Consider the following 20,681-nt stretch of genomic DNA (forward strand, 5'->3'; position numbering starts at 1 on the left):
CACGGAGGATTAAATGAGAATCTTTCTTGTTTAACACTGGAATGGGGTGGTGCACTGTTCACTACCCGAAGATACTGCCACATCGGGTCAATGCATAGGGCGACAGAAGCAAGCTTCCAAATCAGCTCCCTTTCTCAAAAATCCATTTAATTTATGGTCCCCAGATAGGGAACGTATGTATCAGTATGTGCTCACAAGTCACCCAAGTGCAAGTATTCACACAAAAAAAAACGTGCCTCAGGATGCGATCTGTCGCAAGATCCTTTCTTTTTTTACACTTGATCTAAGCCAAAAGGCCTAGAGGGGATAACCGGGAAAGGGGTGGACCCAACCATGTCCCCTTCATGAGCACTCACATTACTCATAGGAATGGAAGGAAGGCTGGCAGCCAACCAGCCTCCCATACACTTTCTGGGTGGGTGGCAGTCAGCCACCCATACATACATACAGCACAGGCTAAACCCACATCATCACTTAAAAAAAGGACAGGCGACCATTGCACTCTGATGGAGCATTTAGCAATGCAATCCATAGCCTGGCTTTTGCCTGAACCCCCATCACTCCTCCTCTTGCATATAAGACAATATTTCAGATCTGCATATGAAAACAACACGCCTACCTTTGTTGCACATAGCTGCCTGCCTGTCTCTAGTTACCCCACTGGCTGTAGCTGCGTCCCTTCCGACATGGAATAACACCAACTGTAACGATAAACTGAAAATTAACAGTATAAACCTGCATCATTTTGGACTCTGGTATTTGCTGAATCCGGGTGACCTGACAATCGATGGTGGTGCCGCTGGTGATTCTGGCCTTCTTGGAATCTGTTGGGCCTATGTGTTAGCTCACACATCACTTGGGTATCCATGGTAACTACCACAACATGGTCATCTGCAGTTTACATCTAGCCCGTGGCATTGAATGGCATTTTAAAAGTGCTAAGGGTCCTGGTGCAATAATCCTCCCATGAGGATCAGCCTCAACGGCTTTGTAGATTGCACTCATGTCAGCAACTCCATATACATTTTTTTTTCTTCATGCTTCTTTCTTCATCCTTTTTTCTTTCTGTCATTCAGACTTTCATTCATTCGATCTCTCTCACTCACTTGCTTTAACTCATTTGTTCTCACTCACTCACTCACTCACTCACTCAATCACTCACTCACTCATTCACTCTCACTCACTCTCACTCTCTCACTCACTCGCTCACTAAGTCAGTCTCTCTCTCTCTCTCTCTTTTTCTTTTTATATATATTTTTTTCCGTCTTCTTCTTCTTCTTCTTCTTCTTCAGACCCTGTCATAGCACTAATGCCTTTCCAATACCACCAGCAGATGGAGACACTCCATTGCAACATTGGTTGTGAGCAGCAGTTTCTAAAAACAAATGCCTCATGGCGGATTTCCCATCCATCAATGGATGGTAAATTTTGTTTTTATCATTCACTGACCACAGAAACCAATGCATGGTCAAGCAACAGCAATGACACACCCTTGTGTATAGGCATGAGACCCTCATGTCATTTAACAGGATTCAGCACCACCCACAAGACAGCTACCTGTCATGTCATGTCAAACCTGCACAGGTGTGCTAGATTATTATTATTTAGTTTTATTTTATTTTTTTACACCAATCAGTGTGCAAACATGGTCATTAAAACGCTAAATGAATAGACGTTCATAAACCAGTCAGTGCAACTCATCATTTTGGTCTCCAATTCTCAAACTCAAATTCTCACCCACGGAGGATTAAATGAGAATCTTTCTTGTTTAACACTGGAATGGGGTGGTGCACTGTTCACTACCCGAAGATACTGCCACATCGGGTCAATGCATAGGGCGACAGAAGCAAGCTTCCAAATCAGCTCCCTTTCTCAAAAATCCATTTAATTTATGGTCCCCAGATAGGGAACGTATGTATCAGTATGTGCTCACAAGTCACCCAAGTGCAAGTATTCACACAAAAAAAAACGTGCCTCAGGATGCGATCTGTCGCAAGATCCTTTCTTTTTTTACACTTGATCTAAGCCAAAAGGCCTAGAGGGGATAACCGGGAAAGGGGTGGACCCAACCATGTCCCCTTCATGAGCACTCACATTACTCATAGGAATGGAAGGAAGGCTGGCAGCCAACCAGCCTCCCATACACTTTCTGGGTGGGTGGCAGTCAGCCACCCATACATACATACAGCACAGGCTAAACCCACATCATCACTTAAAAAAAGGACAGGCGACCATTGCACTCTGATGGAGCATTTAGCAATGCAATCCATAGCCTGGCTTTTGCCTGAACCCCCATCACTCCTCCTCTTGCATATAAGACAATATTTCAGATCTGCATATGAAAACAACACGCCTACCTTTGTTGCACATAGCTGCCTGCCTGTCTCTAGTTACCCCACTGGCTGTAGCTGCGTCCCTTCCGACATGGAATAACACCAACTGTAACGATAAACTGAAAATTAACAGTATAAACCTGCATCATTTTGGACTCTGGTATTTGCTGAATCCGGGTGACCTGACAATCGATGGTGGTGCCGCTGGTGATTCTGGCCTTCTTGGAATCTGTTGGGCCTATGTGTTAGCTCACACATCACTTGGGTATCCATGGTAACTACCACAACATGGTCATCTGCAGTTTACATCTAGCCCGTGGCATTGAATGGCATTTTAAAAGTGCTAAGGGTCCTGGTGCAATAATCCTCCCATGAGGATCAGCCTCAACGGCTTTGTAGATTGCACTCATGTCAGCAACTCCATATACATTTTTTTTTCTTCATGCTTCTTTCTTCATCCTTTTTTCTTTCTGTCATTCAGACTTTCATTCATTCGATCTCTCTCACTCACTTGCTTTAACTCATTTGTTCTCACTCACTCACTCACTCACTCAATCACTCACTCACTCATTCACTCTCACTCACTCTCACTCTCTCACTCACTCGCTCACTAAGTCAGTCTCTCTCTCTCTCTCTTTTTCTTTTTATATATATTTTTTTCCGTCTTCTTCTTCTTCTTCTTCTTCTTCTTCTTCTTCTTCAGACCCTGTCATAGCACTAATGCCTTTCCAATACCACCAGCAGATGGAGACACTCCATTGCAACATTGGTTGTGAGCAGCAGTTTCTAAAAACAAATGCCTCATGGCGGATTTCCCATCCATCAATGGATGGTAAATTTTGTTTTTATCATTCACTGACCACAGAAACCAATGCATGGTCAAGCAACAGCAATGACACACCCTTGTGTATAGGCATGAGACCCTCATGTCATTTAACAGGATTCAGCACCACCCACAAGACAGCTACCTGTCATGTCATGTCAAACCTGCACAGGTGTGCTAGATTATTATTATTTAGTTTTATTTTATTTTTTTACACCAATCAGTGTGCAAACATGGTCATTAAAACGCTAAATGAATAGACGTTCATAAACCAGTCAGTGCAACTCATCATTTTGGTCTCCAATTCTCAAACTCAAATTCTCACCCACGGAGGATTAAATGAGAATCTTTCTTGTTTAACACTGGAATGGGGTGGTGCACTGTTCACTACCCGAAGATACTGCCACATCGGGTCAATGCATAGGGCGACAGAAGCAAGCTTCCAAATCAGCTCCCTTTCTCAAAAATCCATTTAATTTATGGTCCCCAGATAGGGAACGTATGTATCAGTATGTGCTCACAAGTCACCCAAGTGCAAGTATTCACACAAAAAAAAACGTGCCTCAGGATGCGATCTGTCGCAAGATCCTTTCTTTTTTTACACTTGATCTAAGCCAAAAGGCCTAGAGGGGATAACCGGGAAAGGGGTGGACCCAACCATGTCCCCTTCATGAGCACTCACATTACTCATAGGAATGGAAGGAAGGCTGGCAGCCAACCAGCCTCCCATACACTTTCTGGGTGGGTGGCAGTCAGCCACCCATACATACATACAGCACAGGCTAAACCCACATCATCACTTAAAAAAAGGACAGGCGACCATTGCACTCTGATGGAGCATTTAGCAATGCAATCCATAGCCTGGCTTTTGCCTGAACCCCCATCACTCCTCCTCTTGCATATAAGACAATATTTCAGATCTGCATATGAAAACAACACGCCTACCTTTGTTGCACATAGCTGCCTGCCTGTCTCTAGTTACCCCACTGGCTGTAGCTGCGTCCCTTCCGACATGGAATAACACCAACTGTAACGATAAACTGAAAATTAACAGTATAAACCTGCATCATTTTGGACTCTGGTATTTGCTGAATCCGGGTGACCTGACAATCGATGGTGGTGCCGCTGGTGATTCTGGCCTTCTTGGAATCTGTTGGGCCTATGTGTTAGCTCACACATCACTTGGGTATCCATGGTAACTACCACAACATGGTCATCTGCAGTTTACATCTAGCCCGTGGCATTGAATGGCATTTTAAAAGTGCTAAGGGTCCTGGTGCAATAATCCTCCCATGAGGATCAGCCTCAACGGCTTTGTCGATTGCACTCATGTCAGCAACTCCATATACATTTTTTTTTCTTCATGCTTCTTTCTTCATCCTTTTTTCTTTCTGTCATTCAGACTTTCATTCATTCGATCTCTCTCACTCACTTGCTTTAACTCATTTGTTCTCACTCACTCACTCACTCACTCAATCACTCACTCACTCATTCACTCTCACTCACTCTCACTCTCTCACTCACTCGCTCACTAAGTCAGTCTCTCTCTCTCTCTCTCTTTTTCTTTTTATATATATTTTTTTCCGTCTTCTTCTTCTTCTTCTTCTTCTTCTTCTTCTTCAGACCCTGTCATAGCACTAATGCCTTTCCAATACCACCAGCAGATGGAGACACTCCATTGCAACATTGGTTGTGAGCAGCAGTTTCTAAAAACAAATGCCTCATGGCGGATTTCCCATCCATCAATGGATGGTAAATTTTGTTTTTATCATTCACTGACCACAGAAACCAATGCATGGTCAAGCAACAGCAATGACACACCCTTGTGTATAGGCATGAGACCCTCATGTCATTTAACAGGATTCAGCACCACCCACAAGACAGCTACCTGTCATGTCATGTCAAACCTGCACAGGTGTGCTAGATTATTATTATTTAGTTTTATTTTATTTTTTTACACCAATCAGTGTGCAAACATGGTCATTAAAACGCTAAATGAATAGACGTTCATAAACCAGTCAGTGCAACTCATCATTTTGGTCTCCATTTCTCAAACTCAAATTCTCACCCACGGAGGATTAAATGAGAATCTTTCTTGTTTAACACTGGAATGGGGTGGTGCACTGTTCACTACCCGAAGATACTGCCACATCGGGTCAATGCATAGGGCGACAGAAGCAAGCTTCCAAATCAGCTCCCTTTCTCAAAAATCCATTTAATTTATGGTCCCCAGATAGGGAACGTATGTATCAGTATGTGCTCACAAGTCACCCAAGTGCAAGTATTCACACAAAAAAAAACGTGCCTCAGGATGCGATCTGTCGCAAGATCCTTTCTTTTTTTACACTTGATCTAAGCCAAAAGGCCTAGAGGGGATAACCGGGAAAGGGGTGGACCCAACCATGTCCCCTTCATGAGCACTCACATTACTCATAGGAATGGAAGGAAGGCTGGCAGCCAACCAGCCTCCCATACACTTTCTGGGTGGGTGGCAGTCAGCCACCCATACATACATACAGCACAGGCTAAACCCACATCATCACTTAAAAAAAGGACAGGCGACCATTGCACTCTGATGGAGCATTTAGCAATGCAATCCATAGCCTGGCTTTTGCCTGAACCCCCATCACTCCTCCTCTTGCATATAAGACAATATTTCAGATCTGCATATGAAAACAACACGCCTACCTTTGTTGCACATAGCTGCCTGCCTGTCTCTAGTTACCCCACTGGCTGTAGCTGCGTCCCTTCCGACATGGAATAACACCAACTGTAACGATAAACTGAAAATTAACAGTATAAACCTGCATCATTTTGGACTCTGGTATTTGCTGAATCCGGGTGACCTGACAATCGATGGTGGTGCCGCTGGTGATTCTGGCCTTCTTGGAATCTGTTGGGCCTATGTGTTAGCTCACACATCACTTGGGTATCCATGGTAACTACCACAACATGGTCATCTGCAGTTTACATCTAGCCCGTGGCATTGAATGGCATTTTAAAAGTGCTAAGGGTCCTGGTGCAATAATCCTCCCATGAGGATCAGCCTCAACGGCTTTGTAGATTGCACTCATGTCAGCAACTCCATATACATTTTTTTTTCTTCATGCTTCTTTCTTCATCCTTTTTTCTTTCTGTCATTCAGACTTTCATTCATTCGATCTCTCTCACTCACTTGCTTTAACTCATTTGTTCTCACTCACTCACTCACTCACTCAATCACTCACTCACTCATTCACTCTCACTCACTCTCACTCTCTCACTCACTCGCTCACTAAGTCAGTCTCTCTCTCTCTCTCTCTTTTTCTTTTTATATATATTTTTTTCCGTCTTCTTCTTCTTCTTCTTCTTCTTCTTCAGACCCTGTCATAGCACTAATGCCTTTCCAATACCACCAGCAGATGGAGACACTCCATTGCAACATTGGTTGTGAGCAGCAGTTTCTAAAAACAAATGCCTCATGGCGGATTTCCCATCCATCAATGGATGGTAAATTTTGTTTTTATCATTCACTGACCACAGAAACCAATGCATGGTCAAGCAACAGCAATGACACACCCTTGTGTATAGGCATGAGACCCTCATGTCATTTAACAGGATTCAGCACCACCCACAAGACAGCTACCTGTCATGTCATGTCAAACCTGCACAGGTGTGCTAGATTATTATTATTTAGTTTTATTTTATTTTTTTACACCAATCAGTGTGCAAACATGGTCATTAAAACGCTAAATGAATAGACGTTCATAAACCAGTCAGTGCAACTCATCATTTTGGTCTCCAATTCTCAAACTCAAATTCTCACCCACGGAGGATTAAATGAGAATCTTTCTTGTTTAACACTGGAATGGGGTGGTGCACTGTTCACTACCCGAAGATACTGCCACATCGGGTCAATGCATAGGGCGACAGAAGCAAGCTTCCAAATCAGCTCCCTTTCTCAAAAATCCATTTAATTTATGGTCCCCAGATAGGGAACGTATGTATCAGTATGTGCTCACAAGTCACCCAAGTGCAAGTATTCACACAAAAAAAAACGTGCCTCAGGATGCGATCTGTCGCAAGATCCTTTCTTTTTTTACACTTGATCTAAGCCAAAAGGCCTAGAGGGGATAACCGGGAAAGGGGTGGACCCAACCATGTCCCCTTCATGAGCACTCACATTACTCATAGGAATGGAAGGAAGGCTGGCAGCCAACCAGCCTCCCATACACTTTCTGGGTGGGTGGCAGTCAGCCACCCATACATACATACAGCACAGGCTAAACCCACATCATCACTTAAAAAAAGGACAGGCGACCATTGCACTCTGATGGAGCATTTAGCAATGCAATCCATAGCCTGGCTTTTGCCTGAACCCCCATCACTCCTCCTCTTGCATATAAGACAATATTTCAGATCTGCATATGAAAACAACACGCCTACCTTTGTTGCACATAGCTGCCTGCCTGTCTCTAGTTACCCCACTGGCTGTAGCTGCGTCCCTTCCGACATGGAATAACACCAACTGTAACGATAAACTGAAAATTAACAGTATAAACCTGCATCATTTTGGACTCTGGTATTTGCTGAATCCGGGTGACCTGACAATCGATGGTGGTGCCGCTGGTGATTCTGGCCTTCTTGGAATCTGTTGGGCCTATGTGTTAGCTCACACATCACTTGGGTATCCATGGTAACTACCACAACATGGTCATCTGCAGTTTACATCTAGCCCGTGGCATTGAATGGCATTTTAAAAGTGCTAAGGGTCCTGGTGCAATAATCTTCCCATGAGGATCAGCCTCAACGGCTTTGTCGATTGCACTCATGTCAGCAACTCCATATACATTTTTTTTTCTTCATGCTTCTTTCTTCATCCTTTTTTCTTTCTGTCATTCAGACTTTCATTCATTCGATCTCTCTCACTCACTTGCTTTAACTCATTTGTTCTCACTCACTCACTCACTCACTCAATCACTCACTCACTCATTCACTCTCACTCACTCTCACTCTCTCACTCACTCGCTCACTAAGTCAGTCTCTCTCTCTCTCTTTTTCTTTTTATATATATTTTTTTCCGTCTTCTTCTTCTTCTTCTTCTTCTTCTTCTTCTTCAGACCCTGTCATAGCACTAATGCCTTTCCAATACCACCAGCAGATGGAGACACTCCATTGCAACATTGGTTGTGAGCAGCAGTTTCTAAAAACAAATGCCTCATGGCGGATTTCCCATCCATCAATGGATGGTAAATTTTGTTTTTATCATTCACTGACCACAGAAACCAATGCATGGTCAAGCAACAGCAATGACACACCCTTGTGTATAGGCATGAGACCCTCATGTCATTTAACAGGATTCAGCACCACCCACAAGACAGCTACCTGTCATGTCATGTCAAACCTGCACAGGTGTGCTAGATTATTATTATTTAGTTTTATTTTATTTTTTTACACCAATCAGTGTGCAAACATGGTCATTAAAACGCTAAATGAATAGACGTTCATAAACCAGTCAGTGCAACTCATCATTTTGGTCTCCAATTCTCAAACTCAAATTCTCACCCACGGAGGATTAAATGAGAATCTTTCTTGTTTAACACTGGAATGGGGTGGTGCACTGTTCACTACCCGAAGATACTGCCACATCGGGTCAATGCATAGGGCGACAGAAGCAAGCTTCCAAATCAGCTCCCTTTCTCAAAAATCCATTTAATTTATGGTCCCCAGATAGGGAACGTATGTATCAGTATGTGCTCACAAGTCACCCAAGTGCAAGTATTCACACAAAAAAAAACGTGCCTCAGGATGCGATCTGTCGCAAGATCCTTTCTTTTTTTACACTTGATCTAAGCCAAAAGGCCTAGAGGGGATAACCGGGAAAGGGGTGGACCCAACCATGTCCCCTTCATGAGCACTCACATTACTCATAGGAATGGAAGGAAGGCTGGCAGCCAACCAGCCTCCCATACACTTTCTGGGTGGGTGGCAGTCAGCCACCCATACATACATACAGCACAGGCTAAACCCACATCATCACTTAAAAAAAGGACAGGCGACCATTGCACTCTGATGGAGCATTTAGCAATGCAATCCATAGCCTGGCTTTTGCCTGAACCCCCATCACTCCTCCTCTTGCATATAAGACAATATTTCAGATCTGCATATGAAAACAACACGCCTACCTTTGTTGCACATAGCTGCCTGCCTGTCTCTAGTTACCCCACTGGCTGTAGCTGCGTCCCTTCCGACATGGAATAACACCAACTGTAACGATAAACTGAAAATTAACAGTATAAACCTGCATCATTTTGGACTCTGGTATTTGCTGAATCCGGGTGACCTGACAATCGATGGTGGTGCCGCTGGTGATTCTGGCCTTCTTGGAATCTGTTGGGCCTATGTGTTAGCTCACACATCACTTGGGTATCCATGGTAACTACCACAACATGGTCATCTGCAGTTTACATCTAGCCCGTGGCATTGAATGGCATTTTAAAAGTGCTAAGGGTCCTGGTGCAATAATCCTCCCATGAGGATCAGCCTCAACGGCTTTGTAGATTGCACTCATGTCAGCAACTCCATATACATTTTTTTTTCTTCATGCTTCTTTCTTCATCCTTTTTTCTTTCTGTCATTCAGACTTTCATTCATTCGATCTCTCTCACTCACTTGCTTTAACTCATTTGTTCTCACTCACTCACTCACTCACTCACTCAATCACTCACTCACTCATTCACTCTCACTCACTCTCACTCTCTCACTCACTCGCTCACTAAGTCAGTCTCTCTCTCTCTCTCTCTTTTTCTTTTTATATATATTTTTTTCCGTCTTCTTCTTCTTCTTCTTCTTCTTCTTCTTCTTCTTCTTCTTCTTCAGACCCTGTCATAGCACTAATGCCTTTCCAATACCACCAGCAGATGGAGACACTCCATTGCAACATTGGTTGTGAGCAGCAGTTTCTAAAAACAAATGCCTCATGGCGGATTTCCCATCCATCAATGGATGGTAAATTTTGTTTTTATCATTCACTGACCACAGAAACCAATGCATGGTCAAGCAACAGCAATGACACACCCTTGTGTATAGGCATGAGACCCTCATGTCATTTAACAGGATTCAGCACCACCCACAAGACAGCTACCTGTCATGTCATGTCAAACCTGCACAGGTGTGCTAGATTATTATTATTTAGTTTTATTTTATTTTTTTACACCAATCAGTGTGCAAACATGGTCATTAAAACGCTAAATGAATAGACGTTCATAAACCAGTCAGTGCAACTCATCATTTTGGTCTCCAATTCTCAAACTCAAATTCTCACCCACGGAGGATTAAATGAGAATCTTTCTTGTTTAACACTGGAATGGGGTGGTGCACTGTTCACTACCCGAAGATACTGCCACATCGGGTCAATGCATAGGGCGACAGAAGCAAGCTTCCAAATCAGCTCCCTTTCTCAAAAATCCATTTAATTTATGGTCCCCAGATAGGGAACGTATGTATCAGTATGTGCTCACAAGTCACCCAAGTGCAAGTATTCACACAAAAAAAAACGTGCCTCAGGATGCGATCTGTCGCAAGATCCTTTCTTTTTTTACACTTGATCTAAGCCAAAAGGCCTAGAGGGGATAACCGGGAAAGGGGTGGACCCAACCATGTCCCCTTCATGAGCACTCACATTACTCATAGGAATGGAAGGAAGGCTGGCAGCCAACCAGCCTCCCATACACTTTCTGGGTGGGTGGCAGTCAGCCACCCATACATACATACAGCACAGGCTAAACCCACATCATCACTTAAAAAAAGGACAGGCGACCATTGCACTCTGATGGAGCATTTAGCAATGCAATCCATAGCCTGGCTTTTGCCTGAACCCCCATCACTCCTCCTCTTGCATATAAGACAATATTTCAGATCTGCATATGAAAACAACACGCCTACCTTTGTTGCACATAGCTGCCTGCCTGTCTCTAGTTACCCCACTGGCTGTAGCTGCGTCCCTTCCGACATGGAATAACACCAACTGTAACGATAAACTGAAAATTAACAGTATAAACCTGCATCATTTTGGACTCTGGTATTTGCTGAATCCGGGTGACCTGACAATCGATGGTGGTGCCGCTGGTGATTCTGGCCTTCTTGGAATCTGTTGGGCCTATGTGTTAGCTCACACATCACTTGGGTATCCATGGTAACTACCACAACATGGTCATCTGCAGTTTACATCTAGCCCGTGGCATTGAATGGCATTTTAAAAGTGCTAAGGGTCCTGGTGCAATAATCCTCCCATGAGGATCAGCCTCAACGGCTTTGTAGATTGCACTCATGTCAGCAACTCCATATACATTTTTTTTTCTTCATGCTTCTTTCTTCATCCTTTTTTCTTTCTGTCATTCAGACTTTCATTCATTCGATCTCTCTCACTCACTTGCTTTAACTCATTTGTTCTCACTCACTCACTCACTCACTCAATCACTCACTCACTCATTCACTCTCACTCACTCTCACTCTCTCACTCACTCGCTCACTAAGTCAGTCTCTCTCTCTCTTTTTCTTTTTATATATATTTTTTTCCGTCTTCTTCTTCTTCTTCTTCTTCTTCAGACCCTGTCATAGCACTAATGCCTTTCCAATACCACCAGCAGATGGAGACACTCCATTGCAACATTGGTTGTGAGCAGCAGTTTCTAAAAACAAATGCCTCATGGCGGATTTCCCATCCATCAATGGATGGTAAATTTTGTTTTTATCATTCACTGACCACAGAAACCAATGCATGGTCAAGCAACAGCAATGACACACCCTTGTGTATAGGCATGAGACCCTCATGTCATTTAACAGGATTCAGCACCACCCACAAGACAGCTACCTGTCATGTCATGTCAAACCTGCACAGGTGTGCTAGATTATTATTATTTAGTTTTATTTTATTTTTTTACACCAATCAGTGTGCAAACATGGTCATTAAAACGCTAAATGAATAGACGTTCATAAACCAGTCAGTGCAACTCATCATTTTGGTCTCCAATTCTCAAACTCAAATTCTCACCCACGGAGGATTAAATGAGAATCTTTCTTGTTTAACACTGGAATGGGGTGGTGCACTGTTCACTACCCGAAGATACTGCCACATCGGGTCAATGCATAGGGCGACAGAAGCAAGCTTCCAAATCAGCTCCCTTTCTCAAAAATCCATTTAATTTATGGTCCCCAGATAGGGAACGTATGTATCAGTATGTGCTCACAAGTCACCCAAGTGCAAGTATTCACACAAAAAAAAACGTGCCTCAGGATGCGATCTGTCGCAAGATCCTTTCTTTTTTTACACTTGATCTAAGCCAAAAGGCCTAGAGGGGATAACCGGGAAAGGGGTGGACCCAACCATGTCCCCTTCATGAGCACTCACATTACTCATAGGAATGGAAGGAAGGCTGGCAGCCAACCAGCCTCCCATACACTTTCTGGGTGGGTGGCAGTCAGCCACCCATACATACATACAGCACAGGCTAAACCCACATCATCACTTAAAAAAAGGACAGGCGACCATTGCACTCTGATGGAGCATTTAGCAATGCAATCCATAGCCTGGCTTTTGCCTGAACCCCCATCACTCCTCCTCTTGCATATAAGACAATATTTCAGATCTGCATATGAAAACAACACGCCTACCTTTGTTGCACATAGCTGCCTGCCTGTCTCTAGTTACCCCACTGGCTGTAGCTGCGTCCCTTCCGACATGGAATAACACCAACTGTAACGATAAACTGAAAATTAACAGTATAAACCTGCATCATTTTGGACTCTGGTATTTGCTGAATCCGGGTGACCTGACAATCGATGGTGGTGCCGCTGGTGATTCTGGCCTTCTTGGAATCTGTTGGGCCTATGTGTTAGCTCACACATCACTTGGGTATCCATGGTAACTACCACAACATGGTCATCTGCAGTTTACATCTAGCCCGTGGCATTGAATGGCATTTTAAAAGTGCTAAGGGTCCTGGTGCAATAATCCTCCCATGAGGATCAGCCTCAACGGCTTTGTAGATTGCACTCATGTCAGCAACTCCATATACATTTTTTTTTCTTCATGCTTCTTTCTTCATCCTTTTTTCTTTCTGTCATTCAGACTTTCATTCATTCGATCTCTCTCACTCACTTGCTTTAACTCATTTGTTCTCACTCACTCACTCACTCACTCAATCACTCACTCACTCATTCACTCTCACTCACTCTCACTCTCTCACTCACTCGCTCACTAAGTCAGTCTCTCTCTCTCTCTCTCTTTTTCTTTTTATATATATTTTTTTCCGTCTTCTTCTTCTTCTTCTTCTTCTTCTTCTTCTTCAGACCCTGTCATAGCACTAATGCCTTTCCAATACCACCAGCAGATGGAGACACTCCATTGCAACATTGGTTGTGAGCAGCAGTTTCTAAAAACAAATGCCTCATGGCGGATTTCCCATCCATCAATGGATGGTAAATTTTGTTTTTATCATTCACTGACCACAGAAACCAATGCATGGTCAAGCAACAGCAATGACACACCCTTGTGTATAGGCATGAGACCCTCATGTCATTTAACAGGATTCAGCACCACCCACAAGACAGCTACCTGTCATGTCATGTCAAACCTGCACAGGTGTGCTAGATTATTATTATTTAGTTTTATTTTATTTTTTTACACCAATCAGTGTGCAAACATGGTCATTAAAACGCTAAATGAATAGACGTTCATAAACCAGTCAGTGCAACTCATCATTTTGGTCTCCAATTCTCAAACTCAAATTCTCACCCACGGAGGATTAAATGAGAATCTTTCTTGTTTAACACTGGAATGGGGTGGTGCACTGTTCACTACCCGAAGATACTGCCACATCGGGTCAATGCATAGGGCGACAGAAGCAAGCTTCCAAATCAGCTCCCTTTCTCAAAAATCCATTTAATTTATGGTCCCCAGATAGGGAACGTATGTATCAGTATGTGCTCACAAGTCACCCAAGTGCAAGTATTCACACAAAAAAAAACGTGCCTCAGGATGCGATCTGTCGCAAGATCCTTTCTTTTTTTACACTTGATCTAAGCCAAAAGGCCTAGAGGGGATAACCGGGAAAGGGGTGGACCCAACCATGTCCCCTTCATGAGCACTCACATTACTCATAGGAATGGAAGGAAGGCTGGCAGCCAACCAGCCTCCCATACACTTTCTGGGTGGGTGGCAGTCAGCCACCCATACATACATACAGCACAGGCTAAACCCACATCATCACTTAAAAAAAGGACAGGCGACCATTGCGCTCTGATGGAGCATTTAGCAATGCAATCCATAGCCTGGCTTTTGCCTGAACCCCCATCACTCCTCCTCTTGCATATAAGACAATATTTCAGATCTGCATATGAAAACAACACGCCTACCTTTGTTGCACATAGCTGCCTGCCTGTCTCTAGTTACCCCACTGGCTGTAGCTGCGTCCCTTCCGACATGGAATAACACCAACTGTAACGATAAACTGAAAATTAACAGTATAAACCTGCATCATTTTGGACTCTGGTATTTGCTGAATCCGGGTGACCTGACAATCGATGGTGGTGCCGCTGGTGATTCTGGCCTTCTTGGAATCTGTTGGGCCTATGTGTTAGCTCACACATCACTTGGGTATCCATGGTAACTACCACAACATGGTCATCTGCAGTTTACATCTAGCCCGTGGCATTGAATGGCATTTTAAAAGTGCTAAGGGTCCTGGTGCAATAATCCTCCCATGAGGATCAGCCTCAACGGCTTTGTAGATTGCACTCATGTCAGCAACTCCATATACATTTTTTTTTCTTCATGCTTCTTTCTTCATCCTTTTTTCTTTCTGTCATTCAGACTTTCATTCATTCGATCTCTCTCACTCACTTGCTTTAACTCATTTGTTCTCACTCACTCACTCACTCACTCAATCACTCACTCACTCATTCACTCTCACTCACTCTCACTCTCTCACTCACTCGCTCACTAAGTCAGTCTCTCTCTCTCTCTCTCTTTTTCTTTTTATATATATTTTTTTCCGTCTTCTTCTTCTTCTTCTTCTTCTTCTTCTTCTTCTTCAGACCCTGTCATAGCACTAATGCCTTTCCAATACCACCAGCAGATGGAGACACTCCATTGCAACATTGGTTGTGAGCAGCAGTTTCTAAAAACAAATGCCTCATGGCGGATTTCCCATCCATCAATGGATGGTAAATTTTGTTTTTATCATTCACTGACCACAGAAACCAATGCATGGTCAAGCAACAGCAATGACACACCCTTGTGTATAGGCATGAGACCCTCATGTCATTTAACAGGATTCAGCACCACCCACAAGACAGCTACCTGTCATGTCATGTCAAACCTGCACAGGTGTGCTAGATTATTATTATTTAGTTTTATTTTATTTTTTTACACCAATCAGTGTGCAAACATGGTCATTAAAACGCTAAATGAATAGACGTTCATAAACCAGTCAGTGCAACTCATCATTTTGGTCTCCAATTCTCAAACTCAAATTCTCACCCACGGAGGATTAAATGAGAATCTTTCTTGTTTAACACTGGAATGGGGTGGTGCACTGTTCACTACCCGAAGATACTGCCACATCGGGTCAATGCATAGGGCGACAGAAGCAAGCTTCCAAATCAGCTCCCTTTCTCAAAAATCCATTTAATTTATGGTCCCCAGATAGGGAACGTATGTATCAGTATGTGCTCACAAGTCACCCAAGTGCAAGTATTCACACAAAAAAAAACGTGCCTCAGGATGCGATCTGTCGCAAGATCCTTTCTTTTTTTACACTTGATCTAAGCCAAAAGGCCTAGAGGGGATAACCGGGAAAGGGGTGGACCCAACCATGTCCCCTTCATGAGCACTCACATTACTCATAGGAATGGAAGGAAGGCTGGCAGCCAACCAGCCTCCCATACACTTTCTGGGTGGGTGGCAGTCAGCCACCCATACATACATACAGCACAGGCTAAACCCACATCATCACTTAAAAAAAGGACAGGCGACCATTGCACTCTGATGGAGCATTTAGCAATGCAATCCATAGCCTGGCTTTTGCCTGAACCCCCATCACTCCTCCTCTTGCATATAAGACAATATTTCAGATCTGCATATGAAAACAACACGCCTACCTTTGTTGCACATAGCTGCCTGCCTGTCTCTAGTTACCCCACTGGCTGTAGCTGCGTCCCTTCCGACATGGAATAACACCAACTGTAACGATAAACTGAAAATTAACAGTATAAACCTGCATCATTTTGGACTCTGGTATTTGCTGAATCCGGGTGACCTGACAATCGATGGTGGTGCCGCTGGTGATTCTGGCCTTCTTGGAATCTGTTGGGCCTATGTGTTAGCTCACACATCACTTGGGTATCCATGGTAACTACCACAACATGGTCATCTGCAGTTTACATCTAGCCCGTGGCATTGAATGGCATTTTAAAAGTGCTAAGGGTCCTGGTGCAATAATCCTCCCATGAGGATCAGCCTCAACGGCTTTGTAGATTGCACTCATGTCAGCAACTCCATATACATTTTTTTTTCTTCATGCTTCTTTCTTCATCCTTTTTTCTTTCTGTCATTCAGACTTTCATTCATTCGATCTCTCTCACTCACTTGCTTTAACTCATTTGTTCTCACTCACTCACTCACTCACTCAATCACTCATTCACTCTCACTCTCTCACTCACTCGCTCACTAAGTCAGTCTCTCTCTCTCTCTCTCTTTTTCTTTTTATATATATTTTTTTCCGTCTTCTTCTTCTTCTTCTTCTTCTTCTTCTTCTTCAGACCCTGTCATAGCACTAATGCCTTTCCAATACCACCAGCAGATGGAGACACTCCATTGCAACATTGGTTGTGAGCAGCAGTTTCTAAAAACAAATGCCTCATGGCGGATTTCCCATCCATCAATGGATGGTAAATTTTGTTTTTATCATTCACTGACCACAGAAACCAATGCATGGTCAAGCAACAGCAATGACACACCCTTGTGTATAGGCATGAGACCCTCATGTCATTTAACAGGATTCAGCACCACCCACAAGACAGCTACCTGTCATGTCATGTCAAACCTGCACAGGTGTGCTAGATTATTATTATTTAGTTTTATTTTATTTTTTTACACCAATCAGTGTGCAAACATGGTCATTAAAACGCTAAATGAATAGACGTTCATAAACCAGTCAGTGCAACTCATCATTTTGGTCTCCAATTCTCAAACTCAAATTCTCACCCACGGAGGATTAAATGAGAATCTTTCTTGTTTAACACTGGAATGGGGTGGTGCACTGTTCACTACCCGAAGATACTGCCACATCGGGTCAATGCATAGGGCGACAGAAGCAAGCTTCCAAATCAGCTCCCTTTCTCAAAAATCCATTTAATTTATGGTCCCCAGATAGGGAACGTATGTATCAGTATGTGCTCACAAGTCACCCAAGTGCAAGTATTCACACAAAAAAAAACGTGCCTCAGGATGCGATCTGTCGCAAGATCCTTTCTTTTTTTACACTTGATCTAAGCCAAAAGGCCTAGAGGGGATAACCGGGAAAGGGGTGGACCCAACCATGTCCCCTTCATGAGCACTCACATTACTCATAGGAATGGAAGGAAGGCTGGCAGCCAACCAGCCTCCCATACACTTTCTGGGTGGGTGGCAGTCAGCCACCCATACATACATACAGCACAGGCTAAACCCACATCATCACTTAAAAAAAGGACAGGCGACCATTGCACTCTGATGGAGCATTTAGCAATGCAATCCATAGCCTGGCTTTTGCCTGAACCCCCATCACTCCTCCTCTTGCATATAAGACAATATTTCAGATCTGCATATGAAAACAACACGCCTACCTTTGTTGCACATAGCTGCCTGCCTGTCTCTAGTTACCCCACTGGCTGTAGCTGCGTCCCTTCCGACATGGAATAACACCAACTGTAACGATAAACTGAAAATTAACAGTATAAACCTGCATCATTTTGGACTCTGGTATTTGCTGAATCCGGGTGACCTGACAATCGATGGTGGTGCCGCTGGTGATTCTGGCCTTCTTGGAATCTGTTGGGCCTATGTGTTAGCTCACACATCACTTGGGTATCCATGGTAACTACCACAACATGGTCATCTGCAGTTTACATCTAGCCCGTGGCATTGAATGGCATTTTAAAAGTGCTAAGGGTCCTGGTGCAATAATCCTCCCATGAGGATCAGCCTCAACGGCTTTGTAGATTGCACTCATGTCAGCAACTCCATATACATTTTTTTTTCTTCATGCTTCTTTCTTCATCCTTTTTTCTTTCTGTCATTCAGACTTTCATTCATTCGATCTCTCTCACTCACTTGCTTTAACTCATTTGTTCTCACTCACTCACTCACTCAATCACTCACTCACTCATTCACTCTCACTCACTCTCACTCTCTCACTCACTCGCTCACTAAGTCAGTCTCTCTCTCTCTCTCTCTTTTTCTTTTTATATATATTTTTTTCCGTCTTCTTCTTCTTCTTCTTCTTCTTCTTCTTCAGACCCTGTCATAGCACTAATGCCTTTCCAATACCACCAGCAGATGGAGACACTCCATTGCAACATTGGTTGTGAGCAGCAGTTTCTAAAAACAAATGCCTCATGGCGGATTTCCCATCCATCAATGGATGGTAAATTTTGTTTTTATCATTCACTGACCACAGAAACCAATGCATGGTCAAGCAACAGCAATGACACACCCTTGTGTATAGGCATGAGACCCTCATGTCATTTAACAGGATTCAGCACCACCCACAAGACAGCTACCTGTCATGTCATGTCAAACCTGCACAGGTGTGCTAGATTATTATTATTTAGTTTTATTTTATTTTTTTACACCAATCAGTGTGCAAACATGGTCATTAAAACGCTAAATGAATAGACGTTCATAAACCAGTCAGTGCAACTCATCATTTTGGTCTCCAATTCTCAAACTCAAATTCTCACCCACGGAGGATTAAATGAGAATCTTTCTTGTTTAACACTGGAATGGGGTGGTGCACTGTTCACTACCCGAAGATACTGCCACATCGGGTCAATGCATAGGGCGACAGAAGCAAGCTTCCAAATCAGCTCCCTTTCTCAAAAATCCATTTAATTTATGGTCCCCAGATAGGGAACGTATGTATCAGTATGTGCTCACAAGTCACCCAAGTGCAAGTATTCACACAAAAAAAAAACGTGCCTCAGGATGCGATCTGTCGCAAGATCCTTTCTTTTTTTACACTTGATCTAAGCCAAAAGGCCTAGAGGGGATAACCGGGAAAGGGGTGGACCCAACCATGTCCCCTTCATGAGCACTCACATTACTCATAGGAATGGAAGGAAGGCTGGCAGCCAACCAGCCTCCCATACACTTTCTGGGTGGGTGGCAGTCAGCCACCCATACATACATACAGCACAGGCTAAACCCACATCATCACTTAAAAAAAGGACAGGCGACCATTGCACTCTGATGGAGCATTTAGCAATGCAATCCATAGCCTGGCTTTTGCCTGAACCCCCATCACTCCTCCTCTTGCATATAAGACAATATTTCAGATCTGCATATGAAAACAACACGCCTACCTTTGTTGCACATAGCTGCCTGCCTGTCTCTAGTTACCCCACTGGCTGTAGCTGCGTCCCTTCCGACATGGAATAACACCAACTGTAACGATAAACTGAAAATTAACAGTATAAACCTGCATCATTTTGGACTCTGGTATTTGCTGAATCCGGGTGACCTGACAATCGATGGTGGTGCCGCTGGTGATTCTGGCCTTCTTGGAATCTGTTGGGCCTATGTGTTAGCTCACACATCACTTGGGTATCCATGGTAACTACCACAACATGGTCATCTGCAGTTTACATCTAGCCCGTGGCATTGAATGGCATTTTAAAAGTGCTAAGGGTCCTGGTGCAATAATCCTCCCATGAGGATCAGCCTCAACGGCTTTGTAGATTGCACTCATGTCAGCAACTCCATATACATTTTTTTTTCTTCATGCTTCTTTCTTCATCCTTTTTTCTTTCTGTCATTCAGACTTTCATTCATTCGATCTCTCTCACTCACTTGCTTTAACTCATTTGTTCTCACTCACTCACTCACTCACTCACTCAATCACTCACTCACTCATTCACTCTCACTCACTCTCACTCTCTCACTCACTCGCTCACTAAGTCAGTCTCTCTCTCTCTCTCTCTTTTTCTTTTTATATATATTTTTTTCCGTCTTCTTCTTCTTCTTCTTCTTCTTCTTCTTCTTCTTCTTCTTCAGACCCTGTCATAGCACTAATGCCTTTCCAATACCACCAGCAGATGGAGACACTCCATTGCAACATTGGTTGTGAGCAGCAGTTTCTAAAAACAAATGCCTCATGGCGGATTTCCCATCCATCAATGGATGGTAAATTTTGTTTTTATCATTCACTGACCACAGAAACCAATGCATGGTCAAGCAACAGCAATGACACACCCTTGTGTATAGGCATGAGACCCTCATGTCATTT

General features: G+C 43.4%; 12 pseudogenes; all 12 read right to left on the reverse strand.

Annotated features, from left to right (window-relative positions):
- Window positions 1-44: 44 nt before the first annotated feature.
- On the reverse strand, window positions 45-308 carry LOC130332847 (U2 spliceosomal RNA; annotated as a pseudogene).
- Window positions 309-1,782: 1,474 nt separating this feature from the next.
- LOC130332848 (U2 spliceosomal RNA) lies at window positions 1,783-2,046 on the reverse strand (annotated as a pseudogene).
- Window positions 2,047-3,526: 1,480 nt separating this feature from the next.
- LOC130332849 (U2 spliceosomal RNA) lies at window positions 3,527-3,790 on the reverse strand (annotated as a pseudogene).
- A 1,479-nt stretch (window positions 3,791-5,269) lies between these two features.
- LOC130332850 (U2 spliceosomal RNA) lies at window positions 5,270-5,533 on the reverse strand (annotated as a pseudogene).
- A 1,473-nt stretch (window positions 5,534-7,006) lies between these two features.
- On the reverse strand, window positions 7,007-7,270 carry LOC130332851 (U2 spliceosomal RNA; annotated as a pseudogene).
- Window positions 7,271-8,745: 1,475 nt separating this feature from the next.
- Window positions 8,746-9,009, reverse strand: LOC130332852 (U2 spliceosomal RNA; annotated as a pseudogene).
- A 1,495-nt stretch (window positions 9,010-10,504) lies between these two features.
- LOC130332853 (U2 spliceosomal RNA) lies at window positions 10,505-10,768 on the reverse strand (annotated as a pseudogene).
- A 1,464-nt stretch (window positions 10,769-12,232) lies between these two features.
- Window positions 12,233-12,496, reverse strand: LOC130332854 (U2 spliceosomal RNA; annotated as a pseudogene).
- Window positions 12,497-13,975: 1,479 nt separating this feature from the next.
- On the reverse strand, window positions 13,976-14,239 carry LOC130332855 (U2 spliceosomal RNA; annotated as a pseudogene).
- A 1,482-nt stretch (window positions 14,240-15,721) lies between these two features.
- On the reverse strand, window positions 15,722-15,985 carry LOC130332856 (U2 spliceosomal RNA; annotated as a pseudogene).
- A 1,461-nt stretch (window positions 15,986-17,446) lies between these two features.
- On the reverse strand, window positions 17,447-17,710 carry LOC130332859 (U2 spliceosomal RNA; annotated as a pseudogene).
- A 1,472-nt stretch (window positions 17,711-19,182) lies between these two features.
- LOC130332908 (U2 spliceosomal RNA) lies at window positions 19,183-19,447 on the reverse strand (annotated as a pseudogene).
- Window positions 19,448-20,681: the final 1,234 nt, after the last annotated feature.

Source organism: Hyla sarda, unplaced genomic scaffold (genome assembly GCF_029499605.1).
Source record: "Hyla sarda isolate aHylSar1 unplaced genomic scaffold, aHylSar1.hap1 scaffold_391, whole genome shotgun sequence".
Classification (NCBI taxonomy): Eukaryota; Metazoa; Chordata; class Amphibia; order Anura; family Hylidae; genus Hyla; species Hyla sarda.